The sequence below is a fragment of the Lactuca saligna genome, chromosome 6, assembly GCF_052625555.1.
Source record: "Lactuca saligna cultivar CGN05327 chromosome 6, ASM5262555v1, whole genome shotgun sequence".
Classification (NCBI taxonomy): Eukaryota; Viridiplantae; Streptophyta; class Magnoliopsida; order Asterales; family Asteraceae; genus Lactuca; species Lactuca saligna.
The window spans coordinates 13,236,642-13,264,603 of NC_136422.1; the positions used below are offsets into that span (position 1 = coordinate 13,236,642).

At 37.4% G+C, this 27,962-nt stretch overlaps 2 long non-coding RNA genes across 5 annotated transcripts; both read right to left on the minus strand.

Moving 5' to 3' along the window:
• Nucleotides 1–9,778: 9,778 nt before the first annotated feature.
• LOC145000988 (uncharacterized) lies at nucleotides 9,779–11,136 on the minus strand. Its single transcript, XR_013661443.1, has 4 exons — nucleotides 11,013–11,136; nucleotides 10,261–10,314; nucleotides 10,035–10,125; nucleotides 9,779–9,932 (listed from the first exon to the last, which is right to left on the minus strand). It is a non-coding gene; the product is annotated as an uncharacterized LOC145000988 (long non-coding RNA).
• A 1,568-nt stretch (nucleotides 11,137–12,704) lies between these two features.
• On the minus strand, nucleotides 12,705–14,093 carry LOC145000987 (uncharacterized). 4 transcript variants are annotated; one of them, XR_013661442.1, is made up of 4 exons: nucleotides 13,545–14,093; nucleotides 13,381–13,435; nucleotides 13,072–13,128; nucleotides 12,705–12,997 (listed from the first exon to the last, which is right to left on the minus strand). It is a non-coding gene; the product is annotated as an uncharacterized LOC145000987 (long non-coding RNA). The 4 variants fall into 4 exon arrangements; XR_013661441.1 differs by having other exon boundaries at nucleotides 12,705–13,128; nucleotides 13,545–13,601; nucleotides 13,723–14,091; XR_013661440.1 differs by having other exon boundaries at nucleotides 12,705–13,128; nucleotides 13,381–13,432; nucleotides 13,545–14,092.
• Nucleotides 14,094–27,962: the final 13,869 nt, after the last annotated feature.

Genomic DNA, 27,962 nt, shown 5'->3' on the forward strand with positions numbered 1-27,962 from the left:
GGCATACCCCCAAAAGAAGATAGGTAGTGAAGCACGACTCATCATAGAGCGAACCATATCCAATAAGTTTCGATTACGCCTTTCTGCCACACCATTCATCTGCGGTGTCCTAGGAGGCGTCAATTGCGAAACTATTCCACACTCCTTGAGATAATCGTGGAATTCAAGACTTAGGTACTCTCCTCTTCGATCGGATCGAAGCATCTTGATTTTCCTGCCCAATTGATTCTCCACTTCATTCTTGAACTCTTTGAACTTTTCAAAGGTTTCTGACTTTTGCTTGATTAAATAGATATACCCATATCTACTATAATCATCGGTAAAAGTCACATAGAAGCGGTTCCCATCCTTCGTGGTTGATCTAAAGGGTCCACATACATCGGTATGTATTAGGTCCAATAGCCCTTCACCCCTTTCACAAGTACTCGTGAAGGGTGACTTAGTCATCTTTCTAAGTAAACAAGACTCGCATGTGTCATCTTCCCTAAGGTCGAATGACTCCAACACTCCATCCTTTTGGAGTTGGGCTATGCGTTTCTTGTTGACATGTCCAAGACGACAATGCCACAAGGATGCTTTATCCATACTAGTGGAAGAATCAATATTCAAAACATCATTTCCTAAGTTATCAACAATCATAACAGTTTCATATATTCCATTACATGGTATAGCTTCAAAGTAAAAGACACCATTTAGATAAGCCAAAATAGAACCATTCTCATTATTAAAAGAAAATCTAAATCCTTGTCTATATAAACCATGAAATGAAATGATGTTTCTAGCCATTTCTGGCGAATAGCAACAATTGTTCAAATCCAAAACTAAACTATTCTTAAGCACTAAAGAATACACTCCAATCTTGGTCACAGGCGACGATCTTCTGTTCCCCATGATTAGATTGATCCTTCCTTGCTCCACATCCCTACTTCTTCTTAGTCCCTGCACATTAGAACAAATGTGATAACCACAACCGGTGTCAAGAACCCAAGAAATAGCATGATTAGAATCGTTAGATTTGATTGCATATATACCTGCGAAAGATGGCTTGATCTTTCCTTCCTTGATGGCTTGCAGGTAATCCGGGCAGCTTCTCTTCCAATGTCCTATCTTGTGACAGTGGTGGCACTCTGCCTCCTTCGGGTTAGAGCAGGGCTTAGAGGGATCAACTTTGGTCCCACTAGAAGAGGAACCATCTCGGGCTTTCACCTTGCGATAGTTGTTCGAAGAAGCTTTCCTCTTCTTTCCCTTCCCTTGACCAATAGCTAAGACAGGAGCAGCGGATGGATTGGGAGTTGGTGCAACAGACTTGTCCTTGAAATTGCTCTCAGCAACCCTCAAGAGACCTTGGAGTTTACTTAGAGTGACCTCCTCTTTGTTCATGTGGTAGGTCATCCTAAATTGATTGTACATCGGAGGCAAAGAGTGAAGCACCATGTCGATCGCCAAGTCTTCGCCGAAGTCAACATTTAACTTGCGAAGGCGGTCGACATACCTTTGCATCTTTTGCAAGTGCACGGTAAGAGATTCTCCATGACCCATCTTAGCGGAAATCATGTTAGTGAAAATCTCGTAACGCTCTTGTCTCGCGTTTTGGTGGTACCTCTCCAACAAGTCTTGATGCATCTCGTATGGATACATGTCCTCGTAGGACTTTTGGAATTCGGAGTTCATGGTGGCGATCATGATGCAATGTACCTTCGTTGCATCTCGCTCATGAGTTTCAAAGGCGGTGATTTCTTCGGGAGTAGCAACTTCGGGGTTGATTTTCTCGAGCTTCTCATCGAGGACATACTCTTTATCCTCATAGCGAGCAATGGTGCGAATGTATCTTATCCATTCGCTAAAGTTCGTTCCATCGAAGGTGACCTTTTGGCAAAAGGCTCATCAACGTGAAAGAACTAGCAGCAGCGTTGTTTGCGTTTGACATCTATAGAAAGGACAAAGATAGATTAGAATAAGAATCCCTAATTATCACCCAATAAGAAAAATTAGGGCTAGGATCCAACAATAACATTTACATACTAGAAAAGGGATGCCGTAATCTAACATGCAAATAAATTGAAGGTAAGTGAATGACGATTCACTAATTCTCCATCACAAAACTTAAACTATTAGTCCTAAGTGTTTTTTGAGAATTCCTAGGTTCGGATGAGATTCATTGAACTATTCAATGGCATGTTTAAATCTCGATATGCCCCTCTTGTTTGTGACTGGGATGCCGAGGATCACAAAGCGGGTGTGAATTACAATGCAAATTCACATGGTGCCTTCATTGTAACGATCACCTATTCGATGTGCCGGTAAACCACACACGCTCCATCGAACTATGATGAACAATGAATCACCCTTTGCCACCTTCGCTTAGAACCAATTAGTGTGCCGGTAAACCACACACGCTCCACTAACATCTTAGCAAGGTGCAAAGTGTAATTTCATGGGATTGCATCAATTCACTTTTCCTAAAGTAACTAAGATTGGGAAATTTAAAAAAAAGTTTAGTTACTTCGTATTTCTTATTATACTTTTAATGAGAGGATGAGGTTGCCCTATCCTACCCGTTCGGCTAACGACCCTCCACCAATCAAGCAAGCGGTGGGTGTGAGTGTACACCCATTAAGCGCCATTTTATAGGCCGCAACCTTATACCCACCTTATAGATTGGCTTCGTGAATGAGGCCTACTAGCGGTAAGACTAGCATTTAGTTATACATATATATATTATTCTAGTAATATCATATAAGTATAGGGTTGCATTTTAAACTTTTCAAAATCTAGGGTTTGAAATTTAAGTTGTCTAAATTAAAACTTTTAATCACAAATATAAATTTCAAAACTTTAGGGTAGGTTTTAAATATTTAAAAACATAGAGGATCAAATAACAAATAATTCCAATTAACAATTAATATTCTAATTATCTTTATTTGATTTATCTTGATTTCTTTGAAGATAATTACCAAAATAATTAATCATTATCATATAAGGAAATTAAATATTTTATTAGATGATAAATATCTTTAATTAGATCAAGATAATAATCATATTTATCAAAAAATCGGATTTATATTGATCTAATATGATTAAGGTAAGTTTCCATAAGATAATTATGAAAAAATCCCGAATCTGGCCCTTCCTGACGCCTGGACTCGCCGAGTGCACAAGGGGACTCGCCGAGTCAGGCCTACTCGACGAGTCCACCTTGGAACTCGACGAGTCAGTGACTCAAAACCCAAAAAATCGAATTTTGCAGGTTTGTTTCAGTTAATCAAGCAACAATTTAAAGAAAACCAAGCTAGGCTCTGATACCACTGATGGGTTTTAGCCATAAGAACTTTCCTATGTGCGCATGCAAAACCCTAATGCTTGGATCTAGGCTTTCTAATAAACATGCTTTTGAATCCAAGACTTCTAATGGCAAATTAGGTTAAACAACAATATTGAAACAGATCTAGAATCATACCTTTGAATTCCTTGTTGATCTTGTTTGTCTTGGAGCTTCTAGAGTCACAATTGTCACTCCTCTAATGGCTTACAAACACCAATAGCAAGCAAGATGATTTAGGAGAGAGGAGAGGGGAGGAATTCGGCCAGAGGTTCCTTGCTTAAGGTTGTGTGTCGAATTCCCTCACCCATAGGGTCTATTTATACTTGTAGACTCCTTAAGGGTTTCACCCTAAACCCTAATTGGATAATCTTCTCTTAAGGCTATCCAAATCCATTCCATAGATAACCCTATGGATGATTTGAGCTATCCTAAAGCTCTTAGAATCCGTCCAAGGTATATCCTAATGGATTTACAGTCTAAAGTCTAACTATCAAACAATTGACAGTTTATACCCTCTTATTTAATTAATCTCTTTAAGTCACCAAATTAATACCAATTAATTTATGACTTATATTAATCAAATAGCCAAATATTATTCCTTATAATATTTACTCTCTCTTAATAAATCACCCATCAAGTTGCTATGGTGAAGGCAACCCAAAAGGACCATGCACAACCGAATATAGTTATAGCCTTAGACACTATTCCAACAACCATCACCCTCTGCCCCACTTCTCCTTAACAAATGGGAGTCCAACACCTCCTCCTATATAGGAGCTCGAAAGGAGGCATACCAATACTCAAATGATAGCTCTTGTTGTAAGAGAATTTAGCCAATGGTATGTAGGCGTCCCAAATTCCTCCGAAGTCCATGTCACATGCACGCAAGATGTCCTCAAGTGTCTGAATCGTCTGCTCGCTCTGTCCATCGGCTGTGGGTGGTACGCAGTGCTAAAATGTAGGCGTGTGCCCAACTCCTCGTGAAATTTCTTCCAAAACCTGGAAGTAAAACGCACGTCTCGGTATGACAAAATTGAGATCGGCACTCCTTGCCGAGATACCACCTCCCTCACATAAATCTCGGCAAATTTCTTTGCAGAAAAGCTCTCACTAACAACAAGGAAGTGAGCACTCTTCGTCAATCGGTCTACAATCACCCAAATCGCGTCCACTCCACGCGCAGTCCTCGGTAACTTGGTAATAACATCCATAGAGATCTGTTCCCGCTTCCACTAAGGAATCTCTAGTGGCTGCAATAGACCATGAGGACGTTGGTGCTCTGCCTTGACCCGACGACAAGTCAAGCACCTCTCGACTATCCAGGCAACATCCCTCTTCATACACGGCCACCAATAATCTCTCTTCAAGTCCAAATACATCTTAGTGTCCCCAAGATGGATCGAGAACCTCAATCTATGCGCTTCCTCCATCAGTACATGCCGAGCTTTGCTCGTATAGGGCACCTAAATTCTCCCTCGAAAGGTCATAAGCCTCGGCTTTCCGTCACAAACTCGGACGCCTGCCCAACCACCCACTCCCTTTTGTAGTTCTCCGGTTTCACGACCTCCGCTTGAGCCTCTCGAATGGTATCCAAGATTGGAGTCATCACCGTCATTCTCATACCCACATATCGAATCGGGGCACACTCTGTTCTGCGGCTCAGGGCCGTCGGCTACCATGTTAGCCTTGCCCGGATGATACATAATCTCGCAGTCATAGTCATTCACCACATCTAGCCACATCCTTTGGTGCATATTCAGGTTGGGCTGATCCATGAGATACTTCAGATTCTTGTGGTCCGTATAAATGGTACACCGAACCCCGTACAAGTAGTGGCACCAGTTCTTGAGGGCGAACACCACCGCCCCCAGCTCTAGATCGTGGGTGGGGTATCTCATCTCATGGGGCTTTAACTGTCTCGATGCGTATGCTATCACGTGCCCTCTTTGCATTAGCATCACCCCCAACCCAGATATAGACGCATCACTATATACCATAAAGGCTTGCATCCCCTCGGGAATAGCTAACACTAGGGCCTCGCACAGCTTCTGCCGAAAAGTCTCAAATAAGGTCTGCTGCTCAGGACCCCAAGAAAAAGTAACACCCTTCCGGGTCAACCTGGTGAGGGGGACAACAATCCTGGAGAAATCTCTGATAAATCTCCGATAGTAGCCGGCCAAACCCAAAAAACTCTTGATCTCAGTAGGGGATTTCGGCACCTCGCATCTCATAACTGCCTCGATCTTGGCCAGATCAACCAATATCCCATTCTAGTTGACGAGATGTCCCAGGAACTGGACCTCCCGTAGCCAGAAATCACACTTGGAGAATTTGGCAAAAAGCCTCTCTGATCTCAATACTCCAATAATCTCTCTGAAATGTTCCTCGTGTTGCTCTCTAGATCTTGAATACACCAATATATCTTCGATGATCACAATCACTGATCGATCCAGCATAGGCCTGCACACCCGGTTCATGAGATCTATGAATGTTGTCGGTGCGTTGGTGAGCCCAAAAGCCATCACCAAGAACTCGTAATGCCCATAACGGGTCCTAAATGTTGTCTTCTGGATATCCTCCTCGTGGACCCTCATCTGATGATATCCAGATCTGAGGCCGATCTTGGAGAACCAAGACGCGGCCTGCAACTGATCAAACAGATCGTCGATCCTCGGCAGCGGATAACAACTCTTGACCGTCAGCTTGTTTAACTCCCGATAATCAATGCACATTTGATGTGAACCATCCTTTTTCTTGACAAAAATTATCGGTGCTCCCCATGGCGAGTTACTCGTTCGGATAAATTGCTTCTCCAACAACTCCTGAAGCTGCAAGGATAACTCTTGTATCTCTGGTTGCGCAAGGCGATAGGTGCCTTAGCAATAGGCGCTGCTCCCGGAACTAAATCAATCTGGAACTCCACCTGCCTCTCGGGAGGCACACCTGGTAAATCCTCGGGAAAAACATCCGGGAATACCCTCACTATCGGGACCTCAACGATAGAACTCGATCTCTCAGCAGCAACTCACGTATCCACCTCATACGCTACAAAACCCCTGCATCCCTTTTGTAGACTCTGCCTTGCTCGGGCAGCAGAGCAAAAAGCTGATCCAGATCGAGTACCCTCGCCATATACTGTAAGCACTATCCTACTAGGGTCTCGTATGGTCACCAACAGATGCTCGCAGTCGATCACGGTTCCGAACCGGTTCAACCAGTTCATGTCCACAATGAAACAGGCGTCACCCATAGCAATCAACACCAGATCTATCGAAAATTCAACACCAAAAATCTCAAGCACACACCCCGGGATCACATAAGTGGCAAACACCGCTTGCTCATCGACTATAGAAACTCTTAGAGGTTGACTCAATGACTCACGCCGGATACTGATGTGACGACTAAATGCTAATGATACGGAAGATCGACTCGCACCTGAGTCGAATAACACTAGGGAAGGTATAGAACTCACAAGAAAAGTACCTACGCATAACACAATATAAGCACAAATAATTCAGGAAAAATAATCAATGGAAGGCTCTCCCACGAACATCAGGTGCTGTACGAACCTCCTTTGTTGTCAGTTGGAAGGCTCTCCCATGAACCTTTGGTGCCTCAACTTTCACGGACTGACTCTCGGTAGCTCATACAGTAGCAGGTGCAGATCCCTGAAGCATCTAGGGACACTCGGCCTTCCGGTGGCCGGTCTGGTTAGAGTGAAAACAAAATGCAAATTCCTTGGGGGCAATCCTTAGCTATATGCCCCTCCTTGCCACACCTGTAGCAAGACTCCGCTCGACATATCCCCTCATGACCCTTGTCGCACTTCCCATAAGTGCGACCCTTCTGGTTCCGACACTTCGAATCAACGGGCTTTGCCCGCTTGGCTTCCGGCTCAAAATGCGTCGGACGTCGATCCCTCCCTTGAGACTCTGCTTCCTCCCTGGCCTGAGTCTCCAGCTCGATCTCCCTCTTTTAGGCATTTTCCTGGAGCTCAATAAATAAACGATATGTCGAGTTTTCCACGAACTCGTGGATATCTCTCCTCAAAATGCTCAAATACCGACTCACACGTGCCTACTCAGTAGACACGTGCTCAAGGAAGAACATCGCCCTCTCGTGGAACATCCTCGTAATCACTGTCACTAACTCTGTCCTCTGCTTGAGGGACAGAAACTCCTGGGCCAACTGTTCCCTCTCCACCTAGGGAAAATAATCATCATGAAACATAGAAGTGAACCTCTCACAAGACACTGCAGTGAGCTCTGCAGAAGTGAAGCTGGCTGTCACAAACTTCCACCAATCTAGGGATGAAAGTGGGTCCAAACCCGGACCCGATGGACCCGGACCCGGAAAACCCGGAACCGGTTAACGGAATTTTATAGAACCGGAAACCGGACCGGTATATAGGAACCGGTTCCGGTTCGGTTCCGGGTATGGTTCCGGGTAAAGTGGGTCTAGAACCGGAAAACCCGGAAACATCAAAGTGGGTAGGTTGGAACCGGATAAAGTGGGTTTAGACCCGGAAAACCCGAAAAAACCGAAATTTTTTGGTAATTACTTACAACTTAGTGGGTTGAACTTTGAAAATTTTCATATTGATATCCCCAATTTGGGGGGCTGTAACTTATTGAATACGAAACCACAATTAACAAAATTAGAGTATAAAATCATGTACAAACTCTAAAATACACTCTGGAAAACCCGCATGTCAATCCGAATTTAAATGAATGAGATATACTTGTGTTAATATTTTCACATAATACAAAGTACAAAAACAAATAGCTGAAAAGTTGAAAATTTCAGTTTTGATATCCCGACTTCGGAGGACTGTAAATCATTGAATGTTAAACAAAAAATTACAAAATTATAGTCTAAACTCATGTACAAACTGTAAACTAGAAGTTGGAAAAAACCACATGTCAATCCGACTTCAAACGAATTAGATATGCTTGCTTTAAAACTTTCACCAAATACAACAAAACTAAAAAACTAAAAACTTTCAGCTTTGGTATCTTAACTTTTGAGGACTGTAAGTCAATGAATATAAAACTAAAAATGAAAAATTTATAGTCTAGAATCATGTACAAACTCTAAACTACATGTTGGAAAAAACCGTATGTCAATTGGAGTTGAAACGAATAAGATATGCATCTTGTAAACGTTTCACAAAAAGTGGTTCCGGCCCTAAAAGTGGTTCCGGTTCCAAAAACCGGTTCCGGATTTTAGACCCGGTTTACCCGGACCCAATGGACCCAAACCCGGATTACCCGGAACCCGGATAAAGCCAATTTTTAAACCCGAAACCGGACCCGGTTCTATATATTCCGATTCTAACGGGTCCGGTTCCGGTTCGGTTCCGGTTCTAAATCTCATCCCTATACCAATCCTTCACCCCCAAGCGAAGCTGGTTCAGCACGAACTGTACCCTCAGATGTTCCGGGAAGGAACAAGTGTAGAAACACCCCTCGATGTCGGAGATCCATCTCATCACAAAAATCGGGTCCTGAGTCCCGTCAAACTCTGGTGGCTTCATGTTGCTGGACTCTTTGTACAGTAACGAGTCAACCGCCCGAGGCCTGGCAGCAACGACAGTTGTGGTGGCTGCAACAACATCCGCCTCGGTAACCACAGAGTATCGCTCATCAAATGTCTCAATCAATTTGGTCTTGATAAACCCAAACATCTCCGGGATAGCCTCTTTGATAGTTGCGGCCACCTCATCATGAATCATCCAGAGAATCTCATCATCGCTAGCACTGTTACTCCCTGGGTTGTGGCACGTACCCACCATGATGTCTCTAAAACACAACACACAAAATAATCAGAGGCTCGATGGAGAATACTCACACTCGATCACTCGCCCCTACTTGTTCCTTAGCACCCTAAGGATTCTTACTTGGACTGATCATCGAGCCAGTGTTTCCAATAGTACGGGCCCAATCCTACCTTCCACTTCACATCTGTGATCATCCCAAGTCTCCCTCCTAGGATTCTAGTTCATAAGTACTCTATATCTCGCCAAACATCAACTACCCTCATAGAAGATTTATCATATCCTCACCTCTGCTACATATTCGCACTCAAGCAAACCAAAGATAACACAATCCCTAGGCTAAGGCATCAAAAATCAGGCCACTCTAGTCCTGAATTATGAAATACTTAGCCTACACCCTAAAATGTATAACATATCTCATAACATCTCATAACACATAAAGTAAGGGTATTTTGGAAAATCACCGTTCGGGCGCTGACAGATTGTACACACTGCTCTTTTCCTCTTTCTCTTAGAATCTCTTACTCATTTTTAGAAAATCGTTTCTTTTTGAAATTTTTTTCTCAAATCCTCAGTTTGAGTCCAGACATACCCGAAGGTGTATCCGAATCCCTAAAACCAAGGCTCTGATACCAACTTGTAACGACGTAAATTTTCAACCAAAATTTTCATTTTAAAAATACACGAAATTCATACATTGTATTTCAAGAAAATCATAAGTATCTCAATGTCAACATAAAATCTCAATCATAAGTCAAATCCCAGAATCCTCCATATTATCACGAACAGATGTGTACAATCACGCCGGTGCCTTCCCACAATCCTCTGGGGTACCTGAAACACATAACACATAACACGGTAAGCACGAAGCTTACTTAGTTCTCTAAAATACCACACACATATAAATAGCCACTCGAGGCTATAACTCTATAACACCTTCTGGTCAATGTGTCTCAGTGAGACCCTCCAGTCCCACACCTCTGATGGACCTTCCAGTCCTAACTCTGTGGACCTCCCGGTCCTAACTCTGTAAATTTTGAGAAATTCATAACATAAATCACATAGAAATAATGCGGTATATCACAGTACACAAATAACATATAAGATACTCTGTCACGCAACTCTGATTACCACTCTAGATATGTATAGTGAGAAGACTTACCTCGCAGCTAGTAGAGAATAGACACACACTCGAGAATCCCGAACTAGCCTCCACCTAACACATCAGATAACCATCTCAATCAATATCCATCTTTTCCTCATTTACACCTAAAGTCCTCTTTTCTCTTTCTATTCACTTGGATGGGTAAAAGACCATTTTACCCCTCCATGGTCTCAGTGTTCCTAAATGACCTACTCTCAAGTCAACAGAAGTCAAGATGAGTCAACAACCAAGGTTGACCCGAGTCGCCGAGTCCACTCGTATCCTCTAAATTCTTTCAAGGGTTTCACACAGCTCATCAAGTTAACCCCCAACTCAGCAGGTTATCACTGGGTCACGAATCGTTGGCGCAACCCGATCGGACTCGTCGAGTCATCTCATAGACTCGACAAGTTGGCTCATTTGGGTGTCTCATATGGACGTCTGAGGTCCGATCTGCAACTTCAACCTCTAGATCTAGCCTCCTAATACCCAAAAGTCACATAAAGGTTCAATCTTGACGACCATGCATGGCATAAATGCTTCATAATGCCATCACAAACCCCAAGGAAGGTCAATATGCATGGGGACTTGCCTCTAACTTAATAAAGTTCGAAACTTTGGACCCCCAAGGTCATCTCTAGTCCAGATCTGAGGTTCTAACCACAGACCATACTCATATAGCTCTAGAACACTATATGTTGAGAGAAAACCCTAAAAGCTTCCCAAAAATGGGATCTAACAAACAGGAGGTCAAGATGAGAGCTTTTTACCTAAGAATAGCAGCTAATGACAGAAGAATGCAAGATCCCCAACCTCCTCTTGATTAGATCCACGAAACTCTTCCAATCTTTCTTCCAAAAAGCTCAAGAGTGCTCAAAATGGCCTCTCTCTCTCTCTCTCTCTCTCTATATATATATATATATATATATATATATATATATATATATATATATATATATATATATATATATATATATATATATACCACGAAAAGGGTAGGATAGGGTTTCTTTCTGTGAAGTGTGGCCGCCCAAGGAGGCTATAAGTTCCTTTAAATAGGATCCAAACCCGAGAATTTAGTGTTTCTCATTCCAGCGCCTACTCGGCGAGTCTACCCTCTGACTCGTCGAGTAGATCATTAAACTCACGTGTTAAACCTGCTTCTACTCGGTGAATCGTAGCGCCAACTCGTCGAGTAGACCAATGATCCTCAAAACAAATAATGAACATAGTACCTCATAATCTGGATGTTACATTTAGAGGTTAGATTGATGTGTACAAAGAAAACCCCTTATTTTATTTTATTTATTTATTTTGTATGGAACACATCATTATTTTATAGGCAACATACATGTAGCTTTATCATATCTCAAACATGTAGCTTTATCATATCGTTTTCCAAGACACTAATATGTTGTACATACTCAATTGTCTATGCATAGACTTTCACTTTTTACCATATCTTAAACTTTATTCGGTAGACTTTTGGTTATTTACAACCATACACCATAAATGAATAAAATTTTATCTTGAGTATAAGACAGGAGGGTGTGGATGAGAAACTCCCCTCACTTTGTATGGACCACAAGACCATTCCCCTCACTTTTCTTTACTTCATCTAAACCCAAGGAATGGGTTGGAAACTTTCCTCACTATTTGTTTATTTTTAGAAAGATATATATCTCCTATAAATATTATATTCATTTTATAGGGAATTAAAAACCATGAGTTTTAATATATATATATATATATATATATATATATATATATATATATATATATTATAATTTTTAGTAGATATATAATTTAATAAATATTAATAAAATAAAAAAGTTGGCCAACAGGAATAAGAGAGAGAGTAAGGGTATGGACTCCCTTACCTCTTTCCCTCAATCAAGCGATGATGTTCAGCTGAGAGAGAGTTTACCTTACTCTTTTCCTCACCCATATCGCCCAGCCTAATATTAAAACAATCATTATCCGCTATTACCACTTGAAAAACACATTTCCCCTCATTTCTTTATTTTCGGTATATTTATATATCACCTCCAATAATCAATAGTTAATTATTTAATTATTCATATAATTCAACTACTAAATAAATTAGCAAAGATAAATATATTATACTTAATATAATAAAAAGTCACTGTATAAATACATATTAACAAATGTTAAAGCTTATCGCCAAATAAAAAACCAAGTTTAGACTTTAGTGGTCGTAATTAAATACTTTATAATTATGTGTATTTTATATAAATGAAAACAAATGGTACAAAGAATTATAATTATGTATATTTTATATTTTGTTCTAAAAAACCACACATCCTTAATTTTGATCATTAATATACAAAATACAACCAACATAATTTTTTCTCAACTTCAATTTTCTTAACAATATTTTATTTGTCAAGGATTTTCTTATTTTATCTCAAGACATCTTAAGGCTGAAAAATTACAAATCATCGCCATAAATTATCCAACTCATTTGATAATTCAAGATCTAAAAATCAAAACAAACAACTAAAATCGTTAGAAACGCATAACAGAACATACACGCATATTGAAAAAAAAGGAATTAAACACACACAATAAATCATACATATAAATAATTAAAAGCAAACATTTTTAACGCATACATATCTAAGAGCATTGTTAGATTTGGATTTGGATTTGAATTTGGTGAAGCTAGAGTTGGTTGTGGTATCCTTTTCGTGCTTGTTTTTGTTTCGTTTGGTTTTATCAGATCCGAAAGAAGCTACAATATATTAAATAGAAATTGACCAAAATAATTCATATAGACACATATCAGAATAAAAAAAAGCTTCTTACCGATTTCAAGATCTAGGTGTCAACAGTTGGGTAGTGTGCTAGTTTGATGGTGTATATCTATGTCAACAAAAAATACATGTAGAAGAAAGTTTAGATCCAAAAGAAATGAGAGATCAACCTCTTTCAACAAATCTAAATAAATAACCAAATCCAAATTTTCATCTGGAAAACCAAACCCAAACTTTCATCAGTGACACAATTAGACACTCTTTCATCAGATTTGAAAAACTAAACCCAAACTTTGAAGTTAAACAGCAAGCAAAATAGACCCGATGTAAAAGAAATTAAATAAACAAGAATTCCTAATACCTAAATAAAACAAAACTTCGTTCTTGGAAATTTGATATCATTCGTTCTTGATCTGCTATCAAAAAAATGCACAATAGAAGAGTAAATCACAAAATCAGTCTCTTTTATGTGTAAAATAAATCTTATAAGAGCTATGATAGAAATAAAAAATGAAATTAAAATACCATAATATGCTGAAATGGTATGTTCAGCAAAACAAATGCAATAAAAAGAAGTATAACCTGTTAAAAAATTAAAACACCAAGAGACAAAAGCAACGGTGGTTCGTTCAAGGTTCTTGGGAAGTTACATTCTAGATTTTCAGAACTATAAATCAAACCAAGGCAAAAAAAAAAAACCAACCTTTCTCTTGTTTGATCGGTACACTCTTAGAAGACTTCAAGACAGTTTGAGCCCTAGTAGATATAATCGCAAGCCACACTAAAATCTATTGACATACACGACAAAGGAAATGATGATTTGATGATTCGGCGACATGATTCCTTAGGTGGGTGTAGTGGTTGTAGTGAGTAAGGATGAGCGGATGGTGGATTAGTGGCATTCGAGTTCTGATTTCTGTGGATTATGTGGGTTCAACGGCTTCCGAGAGGAGGATGAGGAGGTTGGGGTGTGAATGTGTTTGACAGAGGATTGAGAGGCAAATGTAAATTAGGGCAATTGGTTAGTGGTTTCATTTTTGCCTCTTATCCGTGTGCGTGTATGTTAAAGGGTAAATTACTTTCTATATTCTGACTGGTTAAAATTGTTTCTCGAAGGATCAACAATAGCAACATCGTAGCCATTCAATTTAGATCCAAGAGTCCAACTTTAGTTTCCTTCGTTTTTTAAGATAAATGTCTTAAAAATTAGAGGGTCCACAAACATAAACTCTTTATAAGATAGTATAGATATATATGGTTATAAACATGTAGCGATTCTTTATCATATATACATTATCTTCAAGCATACATTACTAATGTTACATGAAACTTATTATTAATATACATACCATTGTATTAGATCTTTATATCATTTGTGGAATACATGACCAATAATATAAATCATGTCGAAATCAATGGTTCTAGGTTTCGTGATTGACTGATTCTAAAACGTTTGATTTTTCGACTTTTATACATATTTTTACCAAAAATATTTCTAGTATGAAAATAAATAATAGACTATGACCTGAATCTAAAAATGCTTTCAAAATTTTCATCTAAGGTGTGCAAGCACCTCAATGAATAGAAACGGTTTTAGCAGTTTTAAGAAAATCAGTATTATACCGGTTTGGATTCTTAAAATGATCGTATCTTTTGCATATGAACTTCGTTTTGGACGTTCATTAATTTTCGAAAATAGGGAAACCTTTACTATGAAACTAGAATGTTTGTTTTGCTCACAACTACTTAATAGGAAATTTTTGTTTTTCAGACGTATTAAATATGATTGCAGTTTGAGTTGTTTGATTTGTTTATCAGTTTACACATTTGGAATGAGGTACTATCTAGTATCTTACATTAGCTGAAATGAACTCATTTATGTTACAGATGATGCACTAAAACTCAATGAGTCAAATTATCAAGAGGTTTATTGTGAACTTGACCATTCAGAGTCTTTAACCTAAATTCCGAGATGTCACATTTAGATAGATTGGTTATTATCCCAAGCATAGTAAACGAAAGTCATAGTAATCATAAAAGCGAAAGTGTACATATAAAGAAACCCCAAATCTGATTTCATATGAGGAAGTTATAATTTTTCAAAGTTTCAACTCAGCTATGTCAGCACAGAAACTGAAATTAAAATCGGTTGATTGTTAAGCAAAACAATCTAAAAGAGAGTTGTAGATATCATGAATATAAATCCTTGACATAAAGGCATTCAATAACGGAATTCGTATGAAAAATTATGATTGTTAAATGTGACTTGAGCATTTGGAGCATTAACATGGAGCACTTGGAACTCAATTGAGCACTTGGGATTCGTGGATCATATGACAAAGGAATGGATCATCTGAGAAGAGAATGGATCTCCTGACAAAGGACATGATATGCCAAAGTGATAGGAGATGCCACGAAGTGACTTGATATGGCATCAAGTGACTTGATATGTGACCAATTGACTTGATATGCCACCAAGTGACATGATATGCCACCAAGTGATAGGATATTCCATTCATGAGGAGGATGCGCCATTATGGAGAAGATGTACCAAATTGGAGTCTAGATGTGCCATTTGATTAAGAGGCGTGCCAACTTAGAAAAGGATGTGCAAACCTAGGAGATGATGCACCATCCACATTCCTAGTGTGCCATCTTGATGCAAGAATACGCCAATTGGTTCCTTGTTATGTCAAGTTATCACTTGATGATCTGTATGCTATAAAGTCCTCTATGATGCTCATGATTGTCCAAGGATGCCATGAAGTTGAAGATGCTCAAGGAATACACCTTGATGCACCACCATGATATATGAGGCACCACTAGTGTTCATGATGCGCCGCCTATGCATCATGATGCTCTATTATGGCTTATGATGCTCCATCATGTGTGTTGATGATGATCATGGGTTGTATGACATGGATGAATGTTGTAGAAGATGTTGCACTGTGGATTATGATTGGTTGACACTTTTCATGGGCCTATAGGCGTATATGCCTGACCCATTATGGTTTTAGGTCTGATTCCTCAAGTAGAAATAGGGATGCATGCTAAGTCATTTGTCTTGTCTTTTGTATCCTTAGTGATTAGGATGAATCTCTGCTGGTTGTACTTGTAATCTTTTTTAGAGAAATCTGTGAATAAAGATTACTCTCCTCCTGCCCGTGGAAGTAGGTCACCTTGAAACGAACCACATAAATATTATGTCTTTGTGTGCTTTTTAGTTTCGTTTGTTATCCACATTGCTTCCTTACAAAGACCATCAGAACTTGGAAAGTGGCATCAGATTTGTTCTAAGTATTGACAAGTATCATTTGTTTCCCTAACACTTCATATTACAGTTATGGCCAGTGTTCTGTTGATTGTAGATGGAATCTCATAAATTCGATTTGGAGATGTTTAATGATTTGAATGATTTGACTTTATAGAAGGTGAAGATGAAGGCTCTTCTAGTTCAACAAGGATGTATATCAAAATTGGAATGAGAAGTGAAACTTGCAAAATACATGGCAAATGAAAGGAAGATGGATATTCCTGCATGAACACATAGTGCTATTCTATTGAATTTGAAAAATTCAGTACCGAGAGAGGTCATGGATCAAATGAGTGCATCTAGGCTTTGGGAGAAATTGTGTGACAAGTATAAGAACAATTCTCTGGTGAACATGTTGTATTTGAATCAATGTTTGTATACTCTTAGGATGCCGGAAAGCACCCAAGTGAAGGATCATCTAGATAACTTCAATAAGATCTTCCTGGACTTACAAGGTGTAAATGTAAATATTGAAGATGAAGATCAAGCACTTATCCGCTTATGTTTACTGCAGAATTCTTATGAGAATTTCATTGATACTATGTTGTATGGTAGCATAACAATCACTCTGGATGATGTGAAGGGTTCTTTGATGTCCAAGGACAAATGTTATAACTTCAAGGAAAAGGGGAACTTCAGAAGATAATGTCCATTGATGAAGATAATGGTGTTGAATCAAGCAAACTCAACAATGATGCTGTTGTTTAAAAAATTCTTATGAAGGGGATGATGTTGATGTTTTTACTGTATGTACAACTAGTTTTGTTGTTTCTTGGGTTTTAGAATCTGGAGCATCCTATCATATGACATATAATCCTGACTGGTTCAACTCATACAAAGAGTGGAATGCAAAATCAAGATGGGCGATGATTGGGTGAGTAGTATTAAAGGCAATGGCATGGTGCAGATCAAGATGCGTAATGGTATAGCCAGGAAAATGGATTGTTGGTTCGTCCCTAAGGTATGAAAGAATCTGATTTCTCTTGGAACTTTGGAAAAGGATGGAATGAAGTATTCTAGAGAGGGTGACAAGTTAAGAGTCTCCAAGGGTGCTCTTGTGGATATGAATGGAATGATGAATCCTCATGGGATTTATATTTTGGATGGCTGTACGGTTAGGGGAATGGTAACTGTATCCCAATCCTTGGATCAACATGATGATAAAAGAAAGTTATGGAATCATAAGTTGGGACATATGAGCAAGAAAGGTTTGTTTGGTGAAGATGCAACTGGAAATGTTAAACATGGCAAAGCTTGTGTTTAATAGATACTACACAAGGTGAAGTTCAGTTCGGTTCAACACTCAAGCAAGGAGATCCTCGAGTGTGTTCACTTAAATCTAGGGGGTCCCTCTCCTATGAAGTCTAATGATGGATGTAAATATATTGTGAGTTTTATCGAGGATTACTCAAGGAAGAGTTGGGTGTACTTTATGAAGAAAAAGGATGAAGATGAAGTGTTTGGGTGGTTCAAGGAGTGGAAGACTATGGTTGAAAAACATACCAGTAACTAAGTCAAGTTACTCATAATAGAGCAAGGTATATGTACCCCATACAACACTTCATTGGATGTTTTAGTAACAAATTGTAGACACTTATCACCCACTTCGATTGATCGGTCGAGGTTTTAGCTAGCAACCGTAGGTGGGGATGTCAAACCCGTATAGATCTATGCATATGTATCTCGCTCGAAAGATTAACGGTTATAGTAGTGTGAGTATGCTAAGTGTTTAGTGATGGGGTTTGTACATAAGAACATTCCTAAGGGCGCATACAAACCCTAATGCTCGGATCTAGGTTTCTCTATTAAACATGCTTTGAATCCAAGACTTCTAATGGCTAATTAGGTATAAGAACAACCCAAAACCAGAGTTAGAAGCATACCTTGAAACACTTGTTTGATCTTCTTGTTCTTGGAGCTTTAGAGTCACAATTGTCACTCCTCTAATTTCTTACAAACACCAACTAGCAAAGAGGATGATTTGAGAGAGAGGAGAGAGGAGGGAATTCGGCTAGGGGTTCTCTACTTTTGATGATGTGCCGATTTTCCTTTGCCATAGGGTCTATTTATACTTGTAGACTCTTTAAGGGTTACAACTCAAACCCTAGTTGGATAACTATTACTCAAAGCAATCCAAATCCTTCCCAAGATAATGCCTTGGATGATTTTGAGGCTTATCCTAGCCTAGAAATCGTCCAACCCCTACCAATAAGGATTTACAGTCTAAAGTTTAACTATCAAACAATTGACAGTTTATACCCTCTTATTTAATTAATCTCCTTAAGTCACCAAATTAATACTAATTAATCTATGACTTATATTAATCAAATAACTATATTATTATTCCTTATATTATTCTCATAATATATTAATAATATCTATTCTCTCATAATAAATCATCCTACCAAGTTGCTATGGTGAAGGCAACCCAAAAGAACCATGCACAATCGGGTCAAATACTTGCCTAATATAGTTGCAGCCTTAGACACTATTCCAACATTTAGACTCAGCTAATGAATATAGTCTCACTAAAAAGCTCCTAAAGTATGTGAATAGATCTCAACCCTAACTTAATTTTGGTTAAGTCGCTAAGCATAATGAATTTCATTGTATAAAGTTTATAAAAGACGAGTATACTTGGTATGTATGTAAAAGTGTATTGTACTTGCTTTTATAAAATGTCTGTTTCAAAGTAGTGAACATATTTACATGTATAAACGTTATGTATTTAAACATATAGATATACATGCATAGTAATAGCTTGAATCCTTGAAATACTACAAAGTTTTATAACGTGTTTTTTATGATATATAATGTCACATAAAAATCATATATTTTTGTATCATGTAACATATGTTGTGTGGACTTGTTATTTAACGATAAAATAACCATAATACGTATACAAAAAGTTTATGTTAGTTTGTTTGTAACAATATGTTAAATTGTTAAATAAAATTTTTATAAACTAGATTTATTGTGTTTTCGGATAAAGGATAATATATTGGTATAAACAAAGTATATAGGCACATGTATCCATCCTCCCAAAATAATTAAATATATTGAAAAGGGGATGTAAGCACTCACCCTTAAAGTGTGAGTTCGATTTGTATAGAATCGATTTATTTGAGCAGCTTGGCGTGAGAAACCGCAAAACCATAATTGTTGAACTTTGAAATACTTCCAATTCGGGTCCGTTTCGTAATGACTTTAAACTATTGGGGGCAGTTCGGTAATTTAATTAACCGAAATAGGATTGATTTGGTTAAAATAAATCTAGGGAGGGATTGAAATGGTTTAAATGGGATTTATGTTTGACTCTTGGACTGATTGTGTTAAGAGATCTCCATGGAAGGGGCTTAAATATATGCTTTATTTAAATCAAAATGTGAAGACTTGGAATTTTTTTTTTTTTAAAACAACCAAAGGAGGTGATGTTTTGAATAAATGGATTCAATGTTTGGGGTTTGGGACTGATTTCGTAATGTTTTGTCAAATGAGGGTGTATTTTCTTCACTTTATAACACTTAATAGAAATTAGGGCTTTTTATTTGGTTCGTCAGTTGACTAATCGGGCAAGGAAGGAACGATCGCAGCAGGTAGAACATGAACGAATGAAAGGCATATGCGAATGAACAATAGCAGGCAAGAAGGAAGCACGAAGGCGGCGGCGTTGCTTCCGGTTCCTTGCTCGTCGTAGGTCACGAAGAGGACCGAAGGAAGAAGAAGCGCGCAGGCGGCTAGTCCGGATGTCTTGGTCGATTGATCGCGAAGTGGGAAGCGTGTCCGGGGTCGACGAGACCGAAGAATGAAGGAAGAAGCAGCGAGGTGGCGCTCTTCCCGTGCGTCTGAGAGGTGCGAAGGAAATGGAGTCCGGTGACACGTCGCGAGCTGCAGCATTAACGAAGACGAGACCTTCGGAGTTCGTTGGTCATTAGGAACTGAGAGAGAATACGGGGGGAGGAGGTTAGAAGATTGTTTTGGGGAGGAGGTAGGCAGCGATGAGGGTAGACGGGAAATAAAAAGGGAAAGGGACTCCAGTAAAGGTATTGAAAGAGTGTTGTTGCCCTGTTGGTCGTTCTTGGCAGTCAATTGATGGAGACAAACGGGTAAGGAAAGAGGTGTTTCTCGATGGCAGATGGAAGAAAGAATGGGAAAATGAGCTTCTGATTGAACTCAATTGCATAACTCCAAGGTAATTTTTTTGTGATTTCTTTGTACAAAAGATATTGAATGGAAGGTTATAAGAGTATAACTTAATACTGGTATGGACATTGTTTATTGGTGGTATGTATGGATGTGTATGGTTTGAGTCAATTATTAGACGTATTTGGGTGCTAAATTCATCATATATGTTTAATATTGGATCTTGGAAATCACATATGACTTTTATATATATATATATATATATATATATATATACTAATCTTTTCTTTACTACTTATTTCTATAAATAGATTGAATATAATAATATTATTTTTTTAAGACGTTCAAACGATTAAGCTTGAAGTACAACTCATTTATAATATAATAATATTAAAACTTTAACCTTATCCTTTATCCTCTAAAAATCTCGTATCAAGTTAATAGAAGAATTCATTTGCAAATTGAACCCGTCAATCTCAACACTTCAGCCATTTGAAAAGGTCAATGTCAACAATGTATAGAGGATCTCTTCTCTCACATTGGTAACAAACCATCTCATAATATCTATCTTCGTAATCCCTTCAAAGTAAGAAATATACGCACACTCTCTCGAAGAACCCTAACCAGTAACCAAGACAGTATAACCACCACCACCACAACCGCTCTGCCTCCTTCCGCCTTCAACCAACCACTATCACGACTACCGTCCTTCCTCTCACCCACGACGTGAACTTTCTTTTGGAACATAACATTTTTCTTTAAAAAAATATCGTTGAAAGAAGCTATTTGTCCCCGCCGCTGTGCGCGGGTAACGGCTAGTGCTGTTAATACATATCGTACATACATAGTTGTTATTTGATGTGCATTTGAAAAATATAATATATGTGTATCATTACATGACTTAAATGTATCCACATGAGTAGGATTTGAGTTTTATATAAATAATAACCCAAATTGTTTTATCATATATATTTTTTAAACTTTAGCAATCGTACTTGGTTTATATATACGCGATGCGGTGACATCAAAAAGTTTGTTTCTATTAATAGTTTCTAAGCGGTGGATATTGAATGCAGTGAGTTTTATGTTATTTATGTGGATGTTTCGTCTTGCCTATTAGCGTTATTTGTGTGTTCCATTTTGAAGATAGTTTTTTTTTGACGTTCTGTTTCAAATATAAGTTTTATTTGGATGTTTTGTGTTGATGATAGTTTTCTTTGGACGTTCCATTTCTGCTATTTGTTTTCTTTGGACGTTTCCTTTAGGATTTACCATTATATAACAAATATTATTTACTTTTAGCAATGTATGCGCGCAATGCGACGACGACAAATAATTTCATTTTGGTGAAAAGTCGCTTTCAGTTATTAGTTTTGTTTTGTTTCGATAAATACTTTCATGTTGATGAATTAGTTTATTTCATCATCCAAGTCTTTGACAACTTATTGAGTACATAGATTAGGTTTTGTTTACTTCTCGAACGAATTCTTTGATGGTATCGAATAATTTTTTCTTTTGATGATTAGTTTTCGGACAACGATTATTTTGACGGACACGTGGTGAATCGACAAATATTATTTAGTTTTAGCAGTGTACTCACGTAATGTGCGACGGTGGCCAATATTTTCATTTTGGTTAATAGTTGCCTTTGGTGATTAGTTCTTTGTTTTTTTTGGATGAATAGTTTCATGTTGTTGATTTAGTTTACTGCATCATCCAAGTGTTTTTTCGATGAATTGTCTCATTTCATTGATTGTTGTTTTTTTGAAAATATCTTATCTTCTAAAGAATGTGTAATACATTGGAGGGATATAAGTGTTAGTTGGTATTTTATTTGTACACGACATATTTGTAATGAAATAAAATTAGAGTGTTACCGAATCTATGTTTTTAAGATCAATTTGGCATTGGATCAGTAGATGGAGTGAGCTCCAATCCTTAGGGATTAATATCTTAAGCATATGAATATTATATGTGGACAACTTAAACATATTTTCTTAGCCTAGAACATACGTGGAAGTGGGTCCTTATTGTCATTATTTGGGGTGTTTAATTGTTTTTTGTACCATATATTTTCTTTTTGGTGAATAGTTTTGTTTTAGCATTAGGATGAGGTTGGTGCTGTAAATTTGGGTTAAAAATATAAGTACATCATTATTTTTAGTTTAAAGTTATAAATATGTTTTTTATAGTTTTTTTTAATATATTTTGGTTTTGGTTTAAAAATGGTTGTTTTGCGTTAAAAATAGAGATACGTTGACGTTTTAGATTAATATAATAAATCATAATTAAGAAATGAAGATAATAATTGGTCTGTCACTTTCAATAATCTTCACATTCTGATCTACCACCATCACCAAAGCAACTTACCAACACGAAATTTCAATGGATTGAATATTTAAATTCCATTCATTCAGAATCAATTATAACTAAAATTAATCAACAAACCTCGAAAAATGGCAAAAGGTGGGGAAGCATGTAAGTGGCGATCATAAGTGGGTGGCTATTCCCGCCTTGTAGCCTTGTAGAGACCGAAGAAATTAGGATTAACTTTGCTATTAAAATTGAAATTGAGAGGTTAACTGGCAAAGAGTTGTAAGAGTTGATACAAACGAATAGTCAAAATTCAAAGCAAGGTCTTTAAAATTGGCGATCCAAACCTCTTTTTAGATCAAATCGGAGAAATTAGAGTTGTGTGTATGTTAAATTGTGTGTATGTGTATATTAATAGTGGAGTTTATGCAAATTTTCCTAAATAAAAATAGAAATGAGCAAAGAGGTTAGTAAAAATACAAAGACCTGTCTTTTTTTTTTCCTTTGCTGTGAAACTGCAGCACTGCGGTCTGTTGATTTTGCAATGGTATCAACTGATATCCCAACTCAGATTCTCTTATCATCTGGACCCAATTCATCATCATCTTCAGTTGCTACCACTGTCACACCGAGTCAACCATATATTATAAGAATGTAAAAACTAGTTTTATAATCTTATAGAGGCTTGAAAATAAGAAGAAAAAATTGCTTTCCCCATTTGATGCAGTAGAGACATTTGTTGATATTTTTGTTGATGTTGGAAAGGGTGTCTGCTTTTTTAAAAGTGCTAACATTGTTCTGTCTTCATCTAATTCCTTATTTACTCTTGCAATTACTCAGGAAGCTGAGTCATACTATCAAAAAGACAAATATACCCTTCAGAACAAAAGAAGTATTACAGTGACTAACTCCAGAACAAAAGAACTGGGTAATTCTGGAGCTCTCACATCTCCAAATATATTATATAAAATAACCGAAATGAATGACATCAATAACAAAAAACATAATAATGAACATTATTAATTTATTAATTCATCATATTTAAGACTTACAACAAAACCCATATGCATTCAATTGTGAACATTCAATTTCTGAAGGAGTCCAATAAGAATCACCAAACGTAAGCAAAAATTGTTATGCACGCAATTGCCTAGCTGCATATTCCCGTCATCGTTGCCTCTGACCCATACACCTACAACACACAAGCCAAAGTGAATTGACTAATTTACCCTTGAAAGGGTTCAAAAAGTAAGGCTTTGTGAAGATGTAATGTACCACAATGGGGATACCAAGTTCGGCTCCAAGTGCGCACATTACCGCAAGCCTTTTTTGGTAATTTGGACCTCCTCTTCGCACATAGATGTGCATCTTAGCAGCTTTCAACTTAGATACCTACACACAACAAAAATACAAATTATTATACTGTTGAATAGAAAAGAAAAGTGAAATTCATACCAGATCGATAAGCGGGAGTAGAAAACCATCATCTAAAATTCTTTCACACACACCTGAGGAGCATGTTGTATTAGCCCTTAATACAACTGTAAACACAACTTTTGAATGTAATTGTTGAAAGTAAATAGAATGAAATTAAATAAATTATGTATTCACCACCACATGTCTCTATCGGTGGTACGCGCGTTATCTGTTCACCCTACAGGAAGGAAATTCAATAAAATAAATAAAATCAAACCATTATGCAAAATGAATTAGTTCTTTGTTCACCCTACAGGAAGGAAATTCAATAAAATAAACAAAATCAAACCATTATGCAAAATGAATTAGAAATCGCATTGATCGATATATGGATTTTTAGGAACGAATACAAATATAGTAAAACTTTAAAAAAACAACATATATGTACCTTCCCAGAGCATTTACCTATTGTATTCCAGAATATATAATCCCGATAGTGGACCTGTTTGTCACACCCCCAAACCAGACGGCGGAAACATCTGAGGGCTCTTGTGACTTAATTGAATACCATCACAATGATTATATATGAATCATAACATCATTCATCACCATGCATTGAAATATTACAACTGATATTGTTTACATTCAGTACATTGTTTTAAACATACAATTCCATAACATAAACCGTTTGATCATTAATCTAAGCAAAACACCATGACATAACTTGATACATATTCTTCTGTTTACCTGTTACCTGAGAATACAAGTTATTTTGAAAACGGTAAACATATGAAATGTTGGTGAGTTCATAAGTAATGTTATGGAAAAATGATTTTTGTGAAGATTGCAAACCCAGAAAATCCGATATTTTTTAAAAAGAGTATTTGTAAAACAAGTGTGAAGATCCGTAAATATGCTTGTCGATTTTGAAAACATGAATAATTGTTGAACTTTGTATACATCACATAGGTTAAAATGTTGAACTCCCCGGGAAAACCCGATGTTTTCCCAATGCGTAAATTACATGACTTGTTTATTGTTATACCGATACGATGATTGTTTTTGATTACCCAGGTGACATTGGATTAATTAAGGGTTGTGAGTTGTTACAATCACGCATTATTGAAAATGACTAGTTTATAACTACAAATTATGAACGATCCTTGAGGCGTCGTCCATACTACTCACATAATCCAACCACCCTGACTTCTCTTGTTTAACGTCACGAATCTGCTTACTCGGTTTCTCATAGCCCCACAACCGAGGAGAAAGGAGGGTAAGAAGCCTCCTTTATTTCCATAAGTCATTCAAGGCTATCGGGAATGCGAAAGGCACTTGGCCCGACTCGCATTTGACTTCTCGACTTCGCTAGCAGTACTAATGGGCCCTTGGGGCCCAACAGCATGATAAAGCTATTGAAAGTCCTTTTACATGGAATTAGGTCATAGAAGGCTCATTAACATGTAAGCGCGTCCCCTTCGGGCCCAAAGATCATGCTATTGGGCTAGCAAGGCCCAACAAGCACGATTTGAAACTTTCAAGCCCAAAGATTGAATATTAACTCCTCGTAGCTATCGCGTGTTTATTGAAGTACTATGGTTTATTGATTTTTGTTTTGTTTTTGATTCGAGACCGAATCAATTCGTTGGTAACGATATTGGTTGTTGAATGTGGATTCGTTATTACGTTTCGCCGGTAGTCGTGGATCTCGTATTTTGTATTAAGGGATTTGTTTGTTTAAAATTAAGATTTTTATCTTTTTACAACCCTTCTTTTATAAAGCTAACACTTTTAGTCCTTTATATAAAAGAATTTCCATTTTAGTCCTTAAACCATTTTTCTTGACACTTTAGTATCATAACATGTTGAGAAGACGTTTTTAGCCCAAATTTGTTTTGTAAACAGCTTAAGTCCTTCCAAAATGAAGTTTCTCGGTTAGAACCTTCAATTTCGCAACTTTGTCAATTTTGGCCCAAAATAGAAAATTTTTACATTTTTGATCCTTTTTTAAATTGAAAAACATTTTTGACCTTTGAAATGGTTTTAATACACTTTAAACCCCCTGTTTTACAGAAAACTTCTCTTTACAGCCCCTGCATCTTAGAAATCTCGCAATTTGGGCTCATTGGGCCGAAAAGCCCAAATTTAGCCCATTAAATTCAAATTTTACATTTTAAGCCCCTCAAAAACGTTGATGTTCAAAAAAATTGTTATAGAAACTGTTTGGAACCTTTTGAACCTCCATAAATTATAATTTGTCGGTTTGGGCCCTTAGTTTTGTATTTTTGACAATTTAAGCCCAAAAATGGTTTTATGTCAAAATATGTTCATCCTAACCAAATGAACTATTTTTCTTGACTTGATTAGTGTAAAATGGTTTAGGTTAGGTTTATTTCCTTTCCCATGTTTTAGATCTTGGTTTTACACACTTGTTAAATAACATATTCGTCACAAACACAAGATATCACACACATACATGCATCAAATCACACATAGCATACATTTACACATTTACTTGTATTCTCCCCCATAAAAACTCATAAAAACCGAAAAGAAGGGGTATGAAACTCACGTTGTGGTTTGGATTTGGTTTTGATGAAGATTTGAGAGAAGATTTCGGCCCTAGCAACCTTTTGAGGAAGTTTTCGAACTTAGATGATTCTAGGGAGTTAGATCATGAATTTGCTTGAGTTAAGATGAGATGTTTGAAAAACTAAGAGTCTAGATCATAAATCTAAATATAAAATTACCTTGGATGATGATTTTTTTGTGGAAAGTCTCTTTGAAAAGCTCTTGATTCTCGAAAATTTGATGAAGAAAGGTGAGGATGTTCTTTGAGAGAGTTTGTTTAATAAAAATTGGATGAAGTGTGTATGTTTGGGAGCTCTCGGCTGAGAATCAAGAAGAAGAAGAGAGAGAGAGTTGAGATGACTAACTTAGATGCATGTTGGTCCATGCATGAAGGTATGTGATGTATAAATGAGGTGGCAATCTCACAAGTCAACTCTTCATTCTTTGGGTTGGGCTTGGGCTGTGATTTGGTGAGGGAAAAAGAAAAGGACTGGGCCTTGTATGCTTATGCCTATTTGATGGTTATGTTAAGTGATGTTTGGTCCAAATAAATATAAATGTGATTTTTATGACCTATTAGGGCTAAATTAGGTTAATTATGGCCCAATATGGTTAATTTAAATAATTTATTTCATTCTAGGCCCAATATGGCCCAAAATATTGAAATAAATGGAAGTGGGTCCAGTTAGAGCCCATTTAAGAGTTCTAAGCCCAAGATAGTCAAATTGGAAGCTTATTGGTCCATTGGGCCCAATAAGGAAGTCCTAGTCCAAAATGGACTTAAACAAGAACTTCTAGGGTTTCCAATTGCTTGTTGACCATTTGCAATGCATGTATGAGGTGTTTGATTGAAATTTTGCTGTCATAGAGTAAGCATCATGCATGCTTTCATGTTTTTGATTCATAGTTGACATAAGTGTTGTAGTTAAAAGGCACAAAATTTTCTAATTGTGATACTGTTGCCAAATATAAAAAGATTTTTTAAATATAAAAATAGATTTACAAAATATAGAGCTATGGAAACAGATAAAGAAAATCACCCGAGTAGAATACTCCATAGGTACATTTACAGATGGAAAAATATTTACATGCATATCAATTAGCCACAAAATCTTCATAAACTCAACATCATTATTTTATTTCCTTTTAGTAAGCTAATATTAAAGAAAGGAACACAATAAAAGCTT